Source organism: Barbus barbus, assembly GCF_936440315.1.
Source record: "Barbus barbus genome assembly, chromosome: 41".
NCBI classification, from domain to species: domain Eukaryota; kingdom Metazoa; phylum Chordata; class Actinopteri; order Cypriniformes; family Cyprinidae; genus Barbus; species Barbus barbus.
The window spans coordinates 1,484,859-1,490,858 of NC_136719.1; positions in this window are offsets into that span (position 1 = coordinate 1,484,859).

Below are 6,000 nucleotides of genomic sequence, written 5' to 3' on the forward strand. Positions count from 1 at the left end.
AGACTGCTTCTGGTGGCCTAACATGGCGCGAAATGTTAGAAGGTTCATCCAGTGTTGTGCCGACTGTGCCATGTCCAAGAGCCCACGCCACTTACCATCAGGCAAGCTTCTTCCACTGCCCATTCCCAATCGTCCCTGGTCACACCTAGGAGTAGACTTCATTACTGACCTGCCAGCCTCAGACGGTAACACTTGCATACTTGTGGTCATTGATTGATTTTCTAAGTCAAGTCGCCTTCTCCCCCTCAAGGGTTTTCCCACGGCAAAGGAGACTGCAGAATTGATGTTTAATCACATCTTCCGGTATTATGGCATGAAGACATTGTTTCAGACCGAGGACCACAATTTGTATCCAGGGTATGGAAATCCTTTTTCAAACTCCTAGGTGTGACCATCAGCCTGTCATCGGGATACCACCCCCAAACGAATGGGCAGACAGAAAGGAAGATCCAAGAGATTGGACGATTCCTGCGAACCTTCTGCCATGGCCACCAGGACTCTTGGAACCAGTTCATTGGCTGGGCCGAGTACGCCCAGAATTCTCTGCGCCAGCCCTCCTGACTCCTTTCCAGTGTGTGCTCGGCTACCAGCCACCCCTGTTCCCCTGGTCAGAGGAACCCTCGGAAGTACCATCAGTGGACTACTGGTTCCAAGAGAGCGAGAGGGTCTGGGACGCTGCTCGCCACCAACTTCAGCGTGCAGTGCGTAGGCACAAAATGACAGCCGACCTTCGTAGATCCAAAGCCCCCAGTATCAACCCGGACAGAAGGTCTGGGTGTCGACCAGGGATATCAGGATGCGCCTACCCTGTAGAAATCTCAGTCCCAGATATGTTGGACCCTTCACCATCTCCAGACAAGTCAACCCGGTTACCAACCAGCTCCAGCTCCCTCCTCAGTACAAGATTCACCCCACATTCCATGTTTCCCTAGTTAAACCTTGCCTCTCACCTGTTTCTCCTTCCACAGAGCCTGGCCCGGAGGAAGAACCCCCTCTCCCACTGATTCTGGAAGACGGCGCCATCTATGAAGTCAAGGAGATCTTGAACTCCCGGCGCCGTGGTGGTCAGCTGTACCTAGTACCTAGTCGACTGGGAGGGGTACGGCCCAGAAGAAAGATCCTGAGTTCCCAGAGATGATGTCCTAGATCTCACACTGCTCGAAAATTTCCATTCAAGTCACCCGGATCGTCCACCACCCAGGGGAAGAGGTAGACCACCACGATGTTGGGGTCCTCAGCCCTCTGGAGCGGGCCGTGGAGAGGGGGGTAATGTTACAGATTGGCCAGGCTCTATCACCAGCCAATCACAATTATTACATGCAAAAGTTTTTGGTCCAATAATTAACACCTCTTTTTTCAGAATTTAGCAGTAAGAAATTGCTAGTCATCCAGTTTTTGATATCAACTATACATTCCGTTAATTTTGCAAATTGGTAAGTTTCATCAGGTCGCGAAGAGATATAGAGCTGGGTATCATCAGCATAACAGTGAAAGCTAAAACCATGTTTCCTAATGATATCTCCCAAGGGTAACATGTAAAGCGTGAAAAGTAAGGGGCCAAGTACTGAGCCTTGAGGTACTCCATACTGCACTTGTGATTGGTATGATCCCTCTTCATTTACTGCCACAAATTGATGACGCTCAGATAAATACGATTTGAACCATGCTATTGCACTTCCTCTAATTCCAACATCATTTTCTAGTCTATTTAAAAGAATGCTGTGGTCGATAGTGTCAAACGCAGCGCTAAGATCCAGTAGCACTAATAGAGAGATACAACCATGATGAGATGACAAAAGCAGGTTGTTTGTAACTCTAATGAGAGCAGTCTCAGTACTATGATATGGTCTAAAACCTGACTGGAAATCCTCACGTATATCATTTTTCTCTAAGAAGGAACATAGTTGTGATGATACTACCTTTTCTAATATCTTTGACAGAAAAGGGAGATTCGAGATCGGTCTGTAATTAATTAATTATTTGGGGTCAAGTTGTGGTTTTTTAATGAGAGGCTTAATAACAGCCAGCTTGATGGTTTTTGGGACATATCCTAATGACAATGATGAGTTAATAATATTCAGAAGAGGATCTACTACTTCTGGAAGCACCTCTTTTTGGAGCTTAGATGGAACAGGGTCTAAAATACAGGTTGTTGGTTTAGATGATTTAACAATTCTTCATTTCCAATAGAAGAGAATGAGTGGAATTGTTCCTCAGGGGATCTATAGTGCACTATCTGATGCAATACTGTGGCTGACAGCTGCATGGTTACAATTTGATCTATAATAGTTTCGATCTTGGAAGTAAAGTATTTCCTAAAGTCATTACTACTATGCTGCTGGGTAATGTCTGCACCTGCTGATATTATATTTTTTTGTTGTGTTTGTTTTCTTCTAAAAGAGATGTAAAGTAAGCAGATCTAGCAGTTTGTAATGCTTTTCTGTAGGATAGGGTACTTTCCCGCCAAGCAAAACGAAATACCTCTAATTTTGTTTTTCCCCAGCTGCGCCCCATTTTCCGGGCTGCTGTCTTTAGAGTGTGCTCATTATACCACGGTGTTGGACTCTTTTGCTTAATCTTCCTTAAGCGTAAAGGAGCAACCGTATCTAAAGTGCTAGAAAAGTGAGAGTCTATAGTTTCTGTTACATCAAGTTGTTCTGAGCTATTGGATATGCTGAGGAATTGAGATAAGTCAGGAAGATTATTTATAAAGTAGTCTTTTGTGGTAGAAGTGTTCTACCATATTTGTAACAAGGAGTTGGCTTTACAGCTTTAGCTATATAGAATATACACGAAACTAGATAATGATCTGAGATATCATCGCTCTGCTGCAATATTTCAACGCCACTGACATCAATTTCATATGACAGTATTAAATCTAAAGTATGATTTTGACAATGAGTAGGTCCTGAAATGTGTTGTTTAACACCAATGGAGTTTAGAATGTCTGTAAATGCTGATCCCAACGAATCTCTTTCATTATCAACATGGATATTAAAATCACCAGCAATTAGGACTTTATCTCCAGCCAGCACTACCTCAGATAGAAAATCAGCAAATTCTTTAATAAAGTCTGTATGGTGCCCTGGTGGCCTGTATACAGTAGCCAGTACAAATGTCAATAGTGATTTATCATTAACACTTGCTTCTTTGGATAACGTTATATGAAGCACCATTACTTCGAACAAATTATACTTGAAACCTGACAATATACTGACAATATACAATATACTGACAATATTGCTATAAATTATAACAACACCTCCCCTTTACCTTTTGGATGCGGTTCATGTTTGTAACTGTAATCTTGGGGTGTAGACTCGTTTAAAGTAATGTAGTCAGCTGGTTTTTGCCAGGTTTCTGTCAAACAAAGCACATCTAGTTTATGGTCAGTGATCATATCATTTACAAAAAGTGCTTTTTGTAGAAAGGGATCTAATATTCAATAAGCCAAGCTTTATCATTTGTTTATCTGTATTATATCTGTTTTTTATTTGTTGAACATCAATTAAATCGTTTCTCTTACTTTGGTTTGGATGTTTTCTGTATTTTCTAGTTCGGGGAACAGACACAGTCTCTATAGTGTGATATCTGGGTGAAAGAGTCTCTATGTGCTGAGAATTAACTGACTTCTGTGACGGGAGGTGGCTAGCAGGCGATCGGTTTAGCCAGTCTGTCTGCTTCCTGACCTGGGCCACAGTTAGTCAAGTACGAACTCTTAAGACTATGTGCCACATTTCTAGAGAGAAGAGCGGGACCACCCTAGGAGGGATGAAGACCATCTCTTTTCAACAGGTCAGGTTTGCCCCCAAAATTCTTCCAATTGTCTATGAAACCTATGTTATTCTGCGGGCACCACTTAGACATCCAGCCATTGAGTGACGACAGTCTGCTATGAATCTCATCACCCCGGTAAGCAGGGAGTGAACCAGAGCATATTACAGTGTCTGTAATATGGAGTGGCCGTGGAAGCATTGGAGAAAGTGAATGGACTGGAATCCCATTGAATGGTGCTTAAGATGAGCTTTTCGGGGATGATAGATTCTGGTTCCTCATTAACTTCTTCAGAGGCATGGAGACGAGACAGGGCGTCGGCCTTCACATTCTTGGCACCTGGACGATAGGAAATTGTAAAATTAAAGCATGTGTCAGAGAAGTTCACAAACCTCTTCAAGATTCAAGATTTTTATTTGTCACATACACAATTATACAGAGTATAACCAGCAGTGAAATGTAGGTCAGGTCCGCTCCAAGGACAGCGCAATTATATAGAATACAAATATTAAGAAAAAGAAAAGTAGAAAAAATAAAATAAAATAAAAGATAACAAATATAAATATAAATGTGCAGGTCAGTATGTTGTTGACTTAGTAATAAAGAGGAATGTGCAAAAAGTTGTACAGGGAAATTTAAATATCAGCAATATGAGGTAGAAAAAAGTTATGAATAGCTTATTGATATATGATATTTACATGAGTCATGTGATGTTATGACACAGAGTTAGAGTTTAGGAGCCTGATGGCCTGGGGGAAGAAGCTCCTCCTAAGTCTCTCAGTTTTTGCCATCAGGCTACGGAAGCGCTTACCAGATGGAAGCAAAGTGAATAGTCGGTTATCAGGGTGATTAGAGTCCTTGATGATTTTGACAGCTCTATTTTTGCAGCGTTTGAGGTAGATGTCCTGCAGAGAGGGGAGAGCAGACCCTGAGATGCGCTCAGCTAAGCGCACAACTCTCTGTAGTGCTTTGCAGTCCTGATTGGAGCTGTTTCCATACCACACTGAGATGCACTGAGTCAATACACTTTCTATGGTCCCTGAATAGAAAGTTTTCAGGATTGCTGGTGAGACCCTGAATTTCCTCAGCTGTCGCAGATGGTACAGTCTTTGCCTGGCTTTCTTAACATGTGTTTGGATGTGTGTAGTCCAAGTCAGGTTCTCGGAGATGTTTACACCGAGGTACTTGAAGCTACTCACCCTCTCCACAGGGGTCCCACTGATCATAAGAGGAGTAACATTATTATGTTTATTTATACATTATACATTATATTTTGTGATCTCCGACTGGCGAGGTCAAACTTCATTAGCGCCGACATGGATAACAATCTTACTGAATTTATGTTTAGCATTAGCCAGCACTTTTAAATTTGCCAAGATGTCAGGCGCTCTGGCTCCCGGTAAACATTGGACTATGGTGGCTGGTGTCTCTATTTTCACGTTCCGTACAATAGAATCGCCAATAACCAGAGCACTTTCATCAGGTTTCTCAGTGGGTGCCTCACTGAGTGGGGAGAACCTGTTTGATGTTTTGATCGGAACGGAAGAGTGGTGTTTTGACCCGCGACTAGGCCGCCTCACAGTCACCCAGCCGCCCTGCTGCACGGCCTCTACCGGAACCAAACAATGTACAGGACTCCCTGAACTAGTCACATCCAAAGCAGTATCTACAGCCCTCACATTCTTACTATCCTCAACTAAAGTTTGGATGCGTGTCTCTAATTCTGAAATCTTCTCTGTCAGCCTAACTATTTCCCTGCATTTATCACATGTGAATCCCTCATCGCCGACAGAGAGAGATAAACTGTACATGTGGCAAGCAGTGCAAACAACAATAGCAGGAGAAGAAGCCATTACTCACCGTGATTGAAGAATGATTCGCTTACCGCTGCTGTTTGATGAACTCGTGAAAAATGGAGCCGGAAAAAAGAAAACAGTAATAGAAATGTGAACGGAACCGCGAGTGACAAGCTAACCGGCTAAAGAATGCTAACGCGCTGCACGCGCGGTTTTAAAAAGTGAACGATCAAATTAGTTTGATTAGTTTGATAGATAATACCAGAAATATGGTGGGAATTAAGTTATATATTATCACTTTAAACAACAGAGAGTGAAAGTAAGAGAGATTCAACAGAAAAGCGAAGCTGTATGGAGCACAAGCCTCTCAGCAGCACGACAGACAGAAGCAATCGATTGGAACTCTCTGTGGCTTGAAAGCATGTGACCT